This window comes from Jaculus jaculus, chromosome 7, assembly GCF_020740685.1.
Source record: "Jaculus jaculus isolate mJacJac1 chromosome 7, mJacJac1.mat.Y.cur, whole genome shotgun sequence".
NCBI classification, from domain to species: domain Eukaryota; kingdom Metazoa; phylum Chordata; class Mammalia; order Rodentia; family Dipodidae; genus Jaculus; species Jaculus jaculus.
The window spans coordinates 84,981,631-84,997,383 of NC_059108.1; the positions used below are offsets into that span (position 1 = coordinate 84,981,631).

At 45.5% G+C, this 15,753-nt stretch overlaps 2 pseudogenes; one reads left to right on the forward strand and one right to left on the reverse strand.

Moving 5' to 3' along the window:
• Window positions 1–1,929: 1,929 nt before the first annotated feature.
• Window positions 1,930–3,164, reverse strand: LOC123462317 (annotated as a pseudogene).
• A 2,680-nt stretch (window positions 3,165–5,844) lies between these two features.
• Window positions 5,845–7,233, forward strand: LOC123462251 (annotated as a pseudogene).
• The last annotated feature ends 8,520 nt before the right edge of the window (window positions 7,234–15,753 follow it).

Sequence of the window (15,753 nt, forward strand, 5' to 3'; positions counted from 1 at the left end):
GACAGAATTGTTAAAAAATAATCTTACATGTAGATAGCCTCCAACTAGCAAATAGCATTGCAGTCTTAAGTTCTAAAAATTGGAAAATACACAAAAGAATTGGTCTGGAGATAAAGATCACAGTAAGCACTTATTTGCCTGAAATATGCAAGGCACACTGTAAATTAGGTTGTGTGTGTGCACACGTGTTTAAATTAAATATAAACAAACCAGTGAATATACCGTAAAAAATGAAGCTTCTTGCCATGGGATATTGTTTACAATCATGGAAGTTGTTAAGAAGAAATAAATTAAACAAAAAAATTTAAAACAAAAGCTTCTCTTTTCAGATGGTATTGAGCAATGGGGAGATTCAAGAGTTACCAAAATGCTGAGAGGTGACAGTGTCATGTTCAGCACTAAGTAAGACAATCTATCACACTCTCCATGATTCAGGGACAACTTTCAAAGACGTGGCTGAAAGAAAGTAAGAGCCAAAGAAAGGAAAGAAGTGCTTTGCCATACTGTCTTCCAGATACAAAGTGGTGGTGGTTTTCATGACTTCACTTTAGAGACAGGCTGTCATGTATCTCAGGCTGGACTGAAACTCTCTATACAGCTGAACTTGACATTCATCTCCTGATCTGAGCACTTCCTACAAAACCTCAGGACTTCTGTATCGCTCTCAAGCACAGACATTCAAAGTTAACCATACAGGCACTAGAGAGATGGCTTAGTGGTTAAGGCACTTGCCTGCACTGCCAAAGGACCCAGGTTTGATTCCTCTGTACCCAGTTACGCCAGATGTACATGGTGACGCATATGTCTGGAGTTCCTTTGCAGTGACAAGAGACCCCGGCACTCCCATTCTTTCTCTCATTTTCTTTCTCTTTCTCTCTCCCTCTCCTTTTCTTTCTCTATCTTTCTCTCAATTTCTCTGTTATTTGTAAGAAAAAAAAAAAGGAAGGAAGACAGAAAGAAAGAAAACAAAGTTAACCACATAGTTGCCAGAAACAGATTTCCCCCTCAAGTGGAGAGGCATGGTGAGAGAGAAAAAAGAGATGGCGGGAGAGGATTGTGATCATGATACACTGTGTAAATGTGTGGTAAGTTGGTTGTTGATAGAGAGTTTAACTCAGGTGTGGTGGTGCACGCCTTTAATCCCAGCGCTTGGGAAGCTGAAGAATGACGCTGAGCTCGAGGCCATACTGAGACTACATACTGCATTGTGGGTCAGCCTGAGCTAGAATGAGACTGTACCTTGACCAACCAAAAATGAATAAATAAATAAATGAGTTAAAAATACTGGGCTGGAGAGCTGGGCGTGGTGGCGCACGCCTTTAATCCCAGCACTCGGGAGGCAGAGGTAGGAGGATCGCCTTGAGTTCAAGGCCACCCTGAGACTACAGAGTTAATTCCGGGTCAGCCTGGACCAGAGTGAGACCCTACCTCGAAAAACAAAACAAAACAAAACAAAAATACTGGGCTGGAGGGAGAGGTACATGGTTAATGTATTTGCCTGCAAAGCCAAAGGACCCCATGGTCCTTTGGCTTTTTAGGCAAGCATCTTAACCGCTAAGCCATCTTCAAAGAATTTATTTTTAGCTCCAAAGACTTGAGCCACATTCTGAGCACACGAACTTTTGCTTTCTCTCCTTCCCTCGTTACCTCCACATCCCACCCAGGACCACTGTGCTCTAGCTATGCACATCTGCATTTTAGAAGAGCCTTGTCCATTTGTGTTTCTGCTTTATAGTCAGGAACTGCTGACATACTGTGAATAGACTGTAAAACTTGAAACAATGCAGATTTTGAAGGAATAATAGGTGTCTTTTGCTTTAAGACTCTCTTGTAGGATTATTCTCTAGGCAGATGAACCAAACAACTATGTAAATCACAAAAACTGAAAATGAACCAAACTGAAAAGGAAAACTTCCAGGCAGTATCTTTCTACTGTATCCTGTCATTGAAGAGAATAAACAGGACGCAAAACTCATTCCAAATTACTCTTCCTGGGCCAGAGAGAAGGCTTAGCGGTTAAGTGCTTGTCTGTGAAGCCTAAGGCGTTTTCAATGTACTGCTTCATTAACGTGCAATTAACCCCTGTGAGCTTCACAGGCAGGCTTCTATGAGGAAGTCCTGTTCCCTGCTGACAGCATTAATAATTATTTCCTTGACTCGGTACTCTGATGGTCTGTGTACCAGGTGCTCGGAACCCAGATGGGCAAAATCAGTGTTGCCCTGATCTCCTCTAATAAGCTCATTGGAAAATGTGAGGCCGGCAACAGCCCCTGTTTCTTGAGCCCAAGGAACAGCAACGAAGATTCCTTCCACAATAGCAAAAGCTATAACACGTTCTGCATAAGTAGCGCTTTTGTCCCCAATCCAACTCAAGGCCCTCTGCCTTCTTCAAACAGGCACTGAAAAAGAATTCCGTTTCTTTGGAATCTTTAATATAAGTGTCAACAAGGAGCCTCTATATCTCAGAATGTATGTTTCCCTAGCAACTTGGAACTATGAGAAAGAGCGGGCTTCTGTAATTTGAACTCCTTGGCTAAATCGGTCTACCAAGTTTCCTTTTACATGCCATTACTGGCCGCAAAGAAAGCCAGAAGATGAGATATAAAATATCTCTCCTCAGGAGTCAGGGCTTCCACTGCTGAATACCCTTGGAAAGATGCACCGGCTCAGCGGTCCAGAGGTAGGTCTCAGCTTTCTTGCACATCTTCCTGATAACCTGGCACTGGAGACCCTGGAGGGGAGGAGCGCAGAGGGAAGCAGGGGACCAGGGCGGGAGGGCGGGACCCGATCTTCCCATTGGACGAGCCTGGCCCCGCCCCCGGCACTGCCCGGCGTTCGCGCGTGGGTGGGACTTCCGGAAGCTCCAGAAGCCGCGGCCCTCCACTGCGAGGTCTCAGGCTCACGGGGCAGGATAGCCAGGCCATCTCCGCGTACACGACTCCGGACCCGTCCGCCGCCCCGGCCACCGAGGGGGTGAAGCCCGAGGAACGCTGCGGGCGGCGTCGCTGTCCCCGGTACGCGGGAGAGCAGTGTTCGCGACCTCCGCGACAGTGACCTCTGGAGACCGAGCCCCGCAGCGCCCTGTGGCTTGGCCGGTGACCTGGTCTCCTCAAGGTTCCGGGTTCACGGATAACATGAAACTTGAAAGCACACTTCCCCAGCATCTTCTTTGGGCGCCAGGTTTGCCTTGGGGTTCGACACCTCGCTAACCCCTCAGACCATTGACAAAAGCCAAGCCTACAATTTGGGGCTCTCTGGAGGCAGGCCTATCATTTCTTTCATACCTTTGATAGTTTGCAGTGTATGCTTCCACAGCTTAGACTCAATCTATTGTCAACAGTTTTAAAGGTTTTGATGCTATTGTAAATCATATAGTATGCCTGATTTCATATTCAGAAATAAGTATTTTTTTTCTATGCTCATAAGGTATCCTACAAACTTTATTATTTCAATATTTCTGCCATACCTGTGTAATGAACACACTGAATGGTGGTTATTTTTAAATGTCACTAACACTGGTCATTTTGCAGAGCCTAGGATCATGAATTTCTAAGAATATACAATAATCAAATCACAATGAACTAATAACAAAATAGAGTAACTACAACAAAACCATAAACAACAAATGTCAGGGAAAATGGGGGATATGAATCCTCATCAATACCAGTTAAAACTTTAAAACACTGAGCCATCTTATAAATGATTTAGAGATTCCTATGCCTGTTACTCATAGACTCACAGTGGGTCCAACAGTTTATGTCAGTATGCTAAGTGGTAGACAACACTGGGGGCCCCAGAGCATCAAGAGGGCACTCATGAACATTTCCTTGGAGAGCAGATGGTCCTGAGCTCTCCTCAAGCCCAGGTTGCAAGAGAAGCCAGCTCATCAAGCTAGCAGTAGCCCAGGAAGCTTGGAGAGCTGAAAGCCCTGAGGCTCACTGCGCTGGAGGGCTGCTCCCTCTATCCATCCCCCACCCCAAGGTGCAGAGGAACTCCGCATCTCGAGCTACCACAGTGGGCTCCAGCACTGGGCATGACTCTGCATCCTTCCAGCCCACGTTTAGTCTGACCAATGGAAAGCCAGATCTGACATCTGTATGAAAAAGGGTTTTTCTTTTCTTTTTCTGTTTTCATCTCCTAAATAGGAGGGTCTCAGTATACCTCGGGCTATCCTGGACCTTAGTCTGCAGTCCAGGTGAGTTTTGAGCTTAGCCAACCACCTACTCCTGCCTCCAGAATGCTGCGTTAGTAGCAATGTGTCATGTATCACCACGCCCAGTCAAGTCCATCAGAGAACTTGCTCTTCCCTCAAACACAAAAAGACAATCAAACTGGCTGGCATGGGATGCCACTACTACAAACTGAAACCTAAGTGGAGAATGAAAGGATATATATATAATCTGGTACCCCAGCCTTTTTCCTTTTCTGTAGATAAGAAGGCCTTTATTGTATTTTAAATTTGTGTTGTAGAAAATTCTTCTCATACTACTTCTCCTCTACCCCTTTCCTCTGAGGCCTTCCTCTGTAGGGTTATTGTTATTTGAGGGAGAAACCCCCTGATTCTGGGAGTTATGTGGGAAAGAAACTTAGAAACTGTGTGACTAATATATTTAGATAAAAAACAATTTATTTATTTATTTGAAAGAGAAAAGGAGGAGACAGAGAGAGGAAGAGACAGATATATACAGAGAGAATGGGTGCCACTGGGCCACTAGCCACTGCAAACAAACTCCAGATACAGGTGTCATCTTGTGCTTCTGGTGTAGGTGGGTATTAGGGAATTGAAAATGGGCCTTTAGGCTACAGAGGCACATGCCATAATTGCTAAGCCCTCTCTCCATCCCTAATGGGCTACCTTTAAATGGATACATTTGATTGAGAATGAGTGAGGAGGTTCTGATACTCCAGGACTCTAGGAGATCCACCAAAATGTTGGGGTCACCTAGGGCAGTTAACCACTGCTTGTGAGATAAACCCACCCTACTTTCTGTTCTATCTGCAACACCAAAGATTATATTATGAATTATTCAGTTTATTTAGGGAGAAATCTTGAGGTACATTTAAGAGAATTTACAGTCCTTGAGAAGGCTGGGCAGAGGTTTTGTAGTGCATTAATAATCATAATTACACCTGATTATGGCTTCTCCCCTGGGATCAATGATTGTACCAGGAATATCAGTAGAGCAAGAGGCAGGGATCAAGGGAGTCATCACTTCCTCAATATTGGTGCCTCATGCTGAAGATGGCAGGTCCAATTCATGGGCTTGAGATCCCATTGATGCTCAAAGCCCACAAAAGCTCCTATTATCTCTCTCGCTTTCAATCCTTTATAGACATATCTGTCAGATCACTGAAGTTATATTATGCTTTGCTAGAATACAAGGCTTTTACTAGAGCATAAGATAAAATGGGTAAACTGAGTCTTAAAATATTTATTCAGGTTAAAAACTCCTTAGATAACATAGGCTGACATAAGAGAGAGTGCTTAGAGGTTAAAGCACTTGACAGGGATGCCTAAAGACCCATGTTCAACTCTGCAGATCCCAGTAAACCAAATACACAATAGGGAGGCAAGTGCAATCTCCCACATACCCACTAGGTGGCAAAGCGTCTAGAGTTCAATGGTAGTGGATGAGACCCTGTGTGCCAATTATCTCTTTCCCTCTTCTCCACTCTAAAATAATATGAAAAAAAAATTAAAAGGAACATAGGCTTCAGGGGTTATATCAAATCGTAAGGGGTTACATTAAATTGTTACAGAATGTGGACGCAGTCCGATTGATTCATCCCGGCCTGGCGGTGTGCGTGGGTGGTGTGGGGGGGGGGGTTGTGGGGGAATGAGGGATGGTGTCCCCAAGAGGATTGACCCAGAATCCCCTGAAGAAGATCTGGATACCCTACAGCAACGACCAGCCGGCTCTGCACGCCTGCCAATGTGGTGTTGCATGACCAACTGCCCGACCCTCATCGTCATGGTGGGCATGCTTGCCAGGGGCAAGACCTACATTTCTAAGACGCTGACCCGCTACCTGAATTGGATTGGTGTGGCCACTCGGGAATTCAACATTGGCCAGTATTGCTGGGACCATGGTCAAGATGTATAAATCTTTTGAGTTTTTCCTCCCAGACAATGAAGAGAGCCTGAAAATCCCAGAGCAGTGTACCCTGGCAGCTCTCTGTGACGTCTAGAGGTTTCTCAGTGAGGATGGGGGACATGTGTCGGTTTTTGATGCAACTAATACCACCAGAGAACGGAGAGCAACCATCTTTAATTTTGGGGAGCAGAATGGCTACAAGACCTTTGTCGTTGAGTCTGTGTGGATCCCGAAGTCATAGCTGCCAACATCATGCAAGTGAAACTGGGCAGCCCTGATTTTGTTAGCCACGGAGGATTTCATGAGGCACATGGAGTGCTATGAGAACTCCTATGAGCCACTGGATGAGGACCTGGACAGGGATCTGTCCTATATCAAGATCATGGATGTGGGGCAGAGCTATGGGGTGAACCGTGTAGCTGACCATATCCAGAGCCGAATCGTATATTACCTCATGAATATCCATGTGACTCCCCGCTCCATCTACCTGTGCTGGCACTGGGAGAGCGAGCTCAACCTCAAGGGCCAGATTGGCTGGGACCCAGGACTATCTCCCCAGGACAGAGAGTTTGCCAAGGGTCTGGCTCAGTTCATCAGCGACCAGAACATCAAGGATCTGAAGGTCTGGACCAGCCAGATGAAAAGAACCATCCAGACCGCAGAGGCATTGGGTGTGCCCTATGAGCAGTGGAAGGTCCTCAACGAGATAGATATGGGCGTCTGTGAGGAAATGACCTACGAGGAAATTCAGGCCCATTATCCACTGGAGTTCACCCTGCAGGACCAGGACAAGTACTGTTACCGGTACCCGAAGGGTGAGTCCTATGAGGACCTGGTCCAGCAACTGGAGCCTGTCAACTTGGAAGTGGAGAGACAGGAGAACGTGCTGGTCATCTGCCACCAGGCTGTGATGATGAGGCTTCCTGGCATACTTCCTAGCCAAGGCATCAGAACAACTGCCCTACCTCAAGTGTCCCCTGCACACGGTCCTAAAGCTGACCCTTGTGGCTTACGGTTGTAAATTGGAGTCCATATTCTTGAACGTGGCAGCTGTGAATACACACCGAGACAGGCCTCAGAATGTAGACAACTCCAGGCCTCCAGAGGAAGCCCTTTCACAGTCTCTGCTCACCAGTGACCACATGCCATCCACTGAGGCCCCTGTGCAGGAGTTGGTTGAGTCTCCACACGAGGTCATTCCAGGTTCCTCTCGTGTTTATATTAGGGGCATTGTCACCATGCAGGATCACCATCGAAGCTGTGCCTGGCTGGCAGTGCCCAGAGCCACTCCCATTGTCTGTCTGTAGCCTGCAGAGGCCACCTGGCCCTAAAGGAAGTCAGTGTCCCTGGTCCTGACAAGTGGTGTCTCTCTCTCTCTCTCTCTCTCTCTCAACCTACCTCCCCCCTTCTCTCTGTATCTCTCTCTCTCTGTCTCTCGTCAAAGCTGTAGACAAACAGGAATAAATGTCTGCAATGAGCCTGATCCTCTTTGGTTCGATTCCTGTCAGAGCCCCAAGCCCCCTCTTGGGTCCAGAAGACCATACCATTGCCTTTGGGACATGGGGACTGTAACCTTTGCTTTTGTGTCTCTCCAAGTTTGGCTGACTTTTGTCATCTGGACATAATGGTTAGCCATAGAGAATCCCTTGGGTCGGCAGCTGTGAATCTACCTGATGTCACCTGCAACAAGACCACTGAGGCCTTTTATCTCTGCACGGAAGGGGAGGCGGGAGCTACGTTAAAAGGACTGCATGGGACTGCAGAGGTGTGTCTGGGATTTAGGGCATGCGTGGGAACAGCCCCTCCCTCAGCTGCCTTGGAGTGGCTGCAATGTGCCTGGGCCGCAGGCATCATCCTGCTCTCCCTAGAATGGATGGCGTTGGATTTCAACCATGCATTGCACTGTGTCCAGCATTCTTTGCAATAAATAATTTTTAAAACACGAAAAAAAAATTGTTACAGAATGTTGTGGAATCCCAGTCGATGGCGTTTAGCTAGCAGGTGATGTGGGAGGGAAAGGAACAGCATGTATTGTGAATCTAAGAGTGGCTTGTTTATTTTCAGGAGGCACTTTTCCATGTAACCCAAGCTAGCCGGGAATTCTAGGGTCACAATTTGAAATTTTAGGGGTTTACAGGTGATTCCCAGGACCCTCAAGTTTCACATTACTTTAAATGAGTTTCACTCAAAGACTGCTTTCCGCAGGCCCTAAACAAAGAGTTTGACTAGAACTCTTGTCCAAGTCTTGTCTATGTTTGACATTTCATGGGAATTCTAGTCAACCATCATTGGAGAGGATAGGCTGGAGGATGTGGCTCAGTAGTCACTGGTCCTGAGGCATGCTGGCACCTGCCCACTTTGTCACAATGGATTCACGACGTTGCTAGGCAACCAGATGCTGCTGCTGCCTTCTGTTTGAGTGTTCCACAGATGGTAAGGCAGAGCATCTTTCAGTGGCATGTTCTGATGGTGCTTGAGACTAGCATAGCTTAGTGTGAGCACTAACACTGGGGACTTGGCTTACTAATATTCTTATTGGAAGGGATGTGGGGGGAGACTATAGACAGACAGTGGGGTGGGGAGGGAGGGTGAGTGCAAGCTGAACTGGGATAAAAGAAGGGGGATAGAGTCTTGCAGGAAAGAAGCGGCCAGCAAGGCCACAAACTCTGCCATGAAGCGATTCCTGTGCTTTAGGTGCTGGGCTTCAAAACCAGAGCAGTCTGGTTTCCTGCCAGGGTTCAAGTCCTTGGGAAAGATCCAGAAAGCTTCTTGCCTGGTGGACATTGACAAGATATGCAATCTCGTCACACTAAGGATGTACCACGTTTCCCAAAAGGACAAGAAAAAAGGGTAAGAGAGGACACAGGTGTGACAGCCAGGAAGGGCGATTGGCAGCAGGGCCTATGGTGGAGAAGTGCCACCCTTCTGGGCTTGGCCCATGGGAGAGGAGAGAAGGGAGCCCCAAGAGCTGCTGTCATGGAGGATGGTGGGTCTTATTCCCACAACAGGCTCCTCAGCATCTTGTCCTGTACACCGTGGATGAGCCTAGGTACCAGAGCTTCATTTAGGAGAGCAAAACCCAACTCTTAGCTGGTTCCCAAATCCCCTACTAGTACCTCCCCCCTTAGTAGCAGTCTGTTGGCAACTAAATAGTGCGTTGTCTACCAAAATAGGGAATGAATATATCGAGTATATAATGGGGTTTCTGTACTTAATTTTTTCACTCTGACATTCCTTTAGCTGAATGTTTCTTGTATATCAAAGGAAGGATTACTTTGTTTGGAGTGGGTTTTTTGTAGCCATTTTATTCAACGCTCTAAAGAACCTATGGTTCTTTAGAGAAATAAAATGTACTGAAATGCTAGTGAGTTGACTAAAACTGCCACAGACATGGTGATTATTGTGGAAGGTTACTTGGATGCTGTCTTTATGTTGTGTACTAAGATAAAAGTTTAAATCATGCAAATTACAGTTGAAAACATCCAGAATTATAAGTGTCATTTCCATGAGAGAGGGCGTCAAGTGTGTGATCAACAGCAGTTTAGCCAAGCATGGAGGTGCTGCGCACAAACATACCTAGTGGGATGTTGGGCTGGAAATATAGCAAAATTAAGGTCACGATAGTTTTGTGAGATTAATGATGAAAAACACACCTTAGACTCATTGTAATACATAACCTTTACATCGTATCTCAAAATCGAGTATCATTTTATTATTTAACTGAAATGTTTGTTAATAGCAGTAAGAGCACTGATTATAATATCTGATGAAGATTGAGCTGGTATGTTTTTTAAACAGCTCTCAGGATGTCTATCTGTTCCTACTGAAGCATCACAATGGTTTTCTGTGATGTCACTAGGATTTTCAACCCTCATTTCATGGATGAGAGGACTGAGTTATCAAGTACACCAGACCCTCATAATAGGAGGAAAAGATGACATCAAAATAATGAAGAGACCAATTCAGAGGATACATGATGGAGAGTGGAGTTGGGAAAAGGAAACTGAGTGGGTAGGAAATTATGGTTTGTCTATAATTATACAGTTTATCAATGGAGAGCTATGTTATGGTCTGCAGAGTTGGCTTCGTAGTTAAGGTGCTTGCCTGTAAGTCCTATGACCCATCTTCAATTCTTCAGATCCACCCTTAGCAAAACACATGGAGGTGAGGCAAGTGCAAGGTCACACATGCCCACTAGTTGGCACAAGCCTCTGGAGTTTGATTACAGTGGCTGAGGTCCTGGCATGCCATTTTTCTCACTCTCTCTTGCTCTTCCTAATGTAAAATTAAAAAGTATATTAAAAAAGTGAAATACTGCTTGGCATTGTGGCACACTCCTTTAATCCCAGCACTTGGAAGGCAGAGGTAGGAGGATCGTGCTGAGTTAGAGACCAGCCTGACTACCTAGTGAATTCCAGGTCAGCCTGAGGTAGAGGGAGTACCTAAAACATAAAATGACCGGACTAAGAAGTGGAGAAGTGAAGTTTTCCAATCATCAGTCCACACGTGCTGTCCATGTGTCTTGTTCCTAATCCGGGAGCTGGTCATCTTCAGAGAGTGTTCAGCACCCACTTGCAAGCTTGATAAGAGAGAAGCAAAACTGAAGGAAGGACTGCTATGAAGGGGGCTTCCTAGGGGGCTAACCAGAGCCCGGAGTCAGCCCAGAATGACTCTGTCTTGTTTCCCAGAACCCTGTCTTTCCTGGTCGCACTGCCTTTCTCATACCCTGCGCAAGCCCTGCTGTTCTTCCTGTTTGTTCTTTACTGTTTAAAACTCTCACATCCACTTTAACCATTACATTCTCAGGGTAAGGACAAAAGACAGAACTGTTAATCATCTTTGAAAACAACCCATTGCTGTCACCTGCAAATGTCATGTCACACACATTCATGTAGCTATAAGGACCAGAATGGGTAACAGACTTAATATTATCCAGGAAATTATTTTCTTAATGGCTCTGACAAACACCCCTTTTCTGAAGATCTGCCTTCATCCCTGCCCAGCATCACCTAACAGGCTCGAGGAAGGAACCTTCTACCTACGTGTGACAATGGCCTGTCATGTGATAAAGTACATAATTTTCGGCCAAAAAAAAAAAAAGGAGCTAAAAGGTAAAGTTCATAAAAGCTACATTGTGTTTCTAGAACTTCAGCAGCTGTGGAGAATTCAATGTTGCCTGTTTAGAGCAAAATTATCTTTGGCTGTATTAGCCCCACGGAATAGCTCCCTTATGGTCCTTCTGTATGTGATTGACATCTCTGACCAAATGAGCCCCCTGTTGCTCTGAGCTGCAGTTCTAGCTCTGCTCCCTTCAAGGTAAGCCTATGGCATGCCTCTGAGCATAACTCACTCTGCTTTATGCCAAGGCTCCCCACACCTACAGTTCACCCTCTATCTTGCCTCCCTTTCAACAGAACTAGTTAGTGCTTCCTCATTAACCATTCTGGTATTCATAAGCCTCTCTCAAGCTTTTTGAGTGTCCAGATGCAGATTTCCCCTTACCCTGATGCAAGAATACAGCTAAAGCCCGGATGGTGTCCAATATAATCTTTAGGGATATGGCCAAAAGAGGTGTAGCTGGGTCTCACGGTAGTTCTATTGTGAGCATTTTGAGGAGTCTCCATATTCTTTCAGGTATTGCTCAAGATTTTAAATAGTATAGAGTAGGTATGCAGATCTTCAGTCCAAATACTTTCAAGGAATTTTATGACAAATTTTATAGGTTTTAGAATGCACAGAGAAAGAAAAGAGTTTTCAGAACAGGTCTACAGGAGACCAGTAGCTTAATACACAAACCTTCATGCAAATTATTCTAGCTTGAAATCAGAGGACACATCAGGGTTAGCTGCAAAAAGCAAGCAGCAATGTTAAACTGCTAGGGGTGTCTCCAGCCAGAGACAGAATCCTGAAGGAGTGGGAGGAGAAAAGGAAAGCACTCGGTGTCCCTCTAGTGGAGAGACATTCCGTAGCTTATTCAAGACCTCTGCTGATGCTCAATACTCCCATGTTCTCTCTCTTTCAGTGTGTGATGCTATGGAAATTAAAATGAAATTTGCAATGAAATTGTTATCTGGACCTGAGTAGTGAAGTAAGCCAGGTACAGAAAGCCAAACTCCACATGTTCTCTCATGTGGATTCCGGCTTCAAATGTTCAGATTTGTATGAGTTGAAGTAAAAGTCAATAATAGAGTCCAGAGAGGGAATATGAGGGAGGGGACAAAGGGAGGGCAGAATACATAGTGAATAGGGGTGGGGAAACTCCTGGGGCTGGTCTAAGAGGAGGGTATAAAGACAGCTGTGAGGAGAGTTATTCAAAGTTCATGATTTATCACAGGACCCTGGCGGGGGGGAGGGCGTAAGATGAAGCCTACCATTAATTTTTAATTTTTTTTATTTTTATTTGTTTACTGATTTGACAGAGAAAGGTGGAGTGAGGGAGGGAGAGAATGGGCACACCAGGGCCTCCAGCCAAGGCAAATGAATTCCAGATGTGTATGCCCCCTTCTGTATATGGCTAATGTGGGTGCTAGGGAATCAAACCTGGGTCCTTTGGCGTTGCAGGCAAATGCCTTAACTGCTAAGCCATCCCTCCAGCCCCTAACCTTAATTTCTTCCTGTTTCTCTCTTTCTTCTTTCTGTTTTATATAACCTTTCATTTCCTTCCTTATAAAGCTGCCAGGCTCTGCTTGAGCTGCAGGAAAAGCCAGGTGAGGTGAGCTTACACTCACACTTGAGCTCTCCGTGAACTCAAGAAACGTGAAGGAGAGCGGCAGTGAATAACGGAGGAGCAGATCACAAGGTAGAACAACACGTGGAACAGTGAGAGAACTAGAGCAGCATCAGCAGCCTCCCCTCCCCCACTGCCAGTGCCCAGCTCCAGGGAACAGAGCAGCTGTCCAGGGATCCGGTCACACCAACTTGAACCAACAGCGGGACCCAAACAGGATTAGAGGTAACTGGGATTACACCAGGGAAAGGTCTCACCTTGTCACAAGCTTTCTTGGAACCCTCAACAGATCAGAAATCTTAACCACCTTGTTGTCAGGAATAAGGGTGTGGGTGGGGCACCACACACCCTAAGGGACAGTTAAGGATCTGGTTGTCATAATTACTACTCATGGATAAATAACCTGAGAGTCTTGAGAGCCACACCTAATGCCTTAAGCTCCTACCCTGAAGCTATATAACATCAGATTATCTGATACATCTAATAATACCCAGCTAACTAGAAAATCCAATCATTAAATAATCTAGGATGCAAAAACATAAATCAATGAAATCAACAAATCAGTAAGATAAAATTAATGAACAACATTTTAAGATATTGATTTGAGAACACAGAGAGAATATGAGAATGTGTGTGCCAGGGCTCTATCTACTGCAAATTAACTCCACACACATGCACCTCCTTGTGTATCTCGCTTACCTGGGTTCTACAGAATGCAACCTGGTTCCTTAGGGTACGTAGACATGGGCCTTAATCCCTAAGCCATGATCTGTCCCAATGTGGAAGTTTTAACAATCGGGTTATACCATGTAGTTTTGGTGTGTGTTGCAGTCCAGTTCACATGGCTGGTAGAAATCACACAACCAAGAGAAGCTTCTGGCAAAAAGAGGTTTATTTTGGCTTACAGGCTAAAGGGGAAGCCCCACGATGGCAGGGGAAAATGAGGACATGAGCAGAGGGTGGACAACAACCCCTGGCCAACATAAGGTTGACAATAGCAACAGGAGGGTGTGCCAAATATTGGTAAGGGAAAACTGGATATAATACCCAAAAGCCCTTCCCCCAAAATACACTGCCTCCAGGTGGCCTTAATTCCCATATTTCCATCAGCTGGGAACCTACATTCAGAACATTAAGTTTATGGGGGACACCTGAATTAAACCATCACATTCCACCACTAGCCCCGAAAAGCTGATAGCCATACATGATGTAAAGAGAGAGACAAAGAAAGGAAGAAAGAGAATATCTCATTTCTGTTTAATATGGCATTGGGATCCTTTTCAAAGTCAGTATGTAGCAATGAGTAATTTAGCAGAACTCTTAGTTTTAAGAATTTGGGCTGGAGAGATGGCTTAGCGGTTAAGCGCTTGCCTGTGAAGCCTAAGGACCCCGGTTCGAGGCTCGGTTCCCCAGGTCCCACATTAGCCAGATGCACAAGGGGGCTCACGCGTCTGGAGTTCGTTTGCAGAGGCTGGAAGCCCTGGCGCGCCCATTCTCTCTGTCTCCCTCTATCTGTCTTTCTCTCTGTGTCTGTCGCTCTCAAATAAATAAATAAAAAATTTTAAAAAAAAAGAAGAATTTATTGCTCTGTTCTTTTACAAAATAGGGTTGGTTCTTCATGATGCGTCTGATTTCAAACTGCTGGAATCAAGCGACTCTGCGATCTCAGTCTTCCTAGTAGGTCGGCTTACAGGCATGCGCCATTGTGCCCACCTGTTGACCATTTCTTCATTTGCTTGTTGCATAATGGAGTTGTCTCTTCGGAAGAAAAATGCCTTAGACAACTCTTCCATTTAAAGGGGGCACCCTAGGAAATAATGAGAAAACATACATGTCCTAAAATATATTATGATTCAAGATAGTAAAGAATGATTCTCAAGTGATCTTTAATACCAGTGATACACATTTTTAATCCCAGCACTTGAGAAGCTGAGGTAGGAAGATCACCTGATTTCCAGCCATCCAGGGACAGAGTGAGACCCTACCAACACCAGGGCTAGATAGATGGCCTAGCAGTTAAGGCTCTTGCCTATAAAGCTTAAGGATACAGATTCGATTCTCCTGGTCCCACATAAGTCAGATGCACAATATGGCACATGCATCTGGAAGTTGTTTGCAGTGGCTAGAGACCCTGGCATGCCCATTCTCTCTCTCTAATTAAAAAAAAAAATGAAGGAAAGAAAGTGGAAGTGAAAAAGGGAAAGGGGAAAATACAGTGCTCTCACATAGCTCAGGCTAGCCTGAAACTGTGTAGCTGAGGATGATTTGATCTTATCCTCCTGCCTCCACCTCCAAAGTGCTTCAGTCCAAACAAAAACTGCCCTGTGGTTGGAGAGATGGCTCAGTGTTGAAAGGCACACCCCAAGGTTGCTTGCGGAGTTCAGGCCCCCGGCACTCCTGTAAAGCCTGACACAGTGGCTCAGGCATTCAAAATCCCAATGTACCTCCAACAATGGGAGGGAGAGTCAGGAGAACCTCAAAGCTTGTGGGCCAGCTAGTCTGGCCTTCATAGCTTTAAACAAGAAGAGACCCTGTCTGTCTCAGAGAGTTCCAACACTCCAAAGTTTTCCACTCACTTCCCCATAGGTAGTGTGGAACGACAAACACCAATTTTAAAGCAAAGCGGGAGAGATGGCTTAGTGCTTAAAGGCACTTGCTTGCAAAGTCGGCCCCAGTTCAATTCTCCAGTACCCAAGCCAGATGCACCAAGCTGTGCATACGTGTCAAGTTCATTTGCACTGGCAAGAGCCCCTAGCATGCGTGGTGGCGCTTTAATCCCAGGCAAGAGATAGGAGGATCGCTGTGAGTTCAAGGCCAGCCTTGGACTACTAATTCATGGTGAATTCCAGGTCAGCCTGGCTAGAGCGAGATCCCACCTGGGAAAAAAGTATAGCTGCATGTTGATCGTATATGGAGACAAAAGAAATTCTT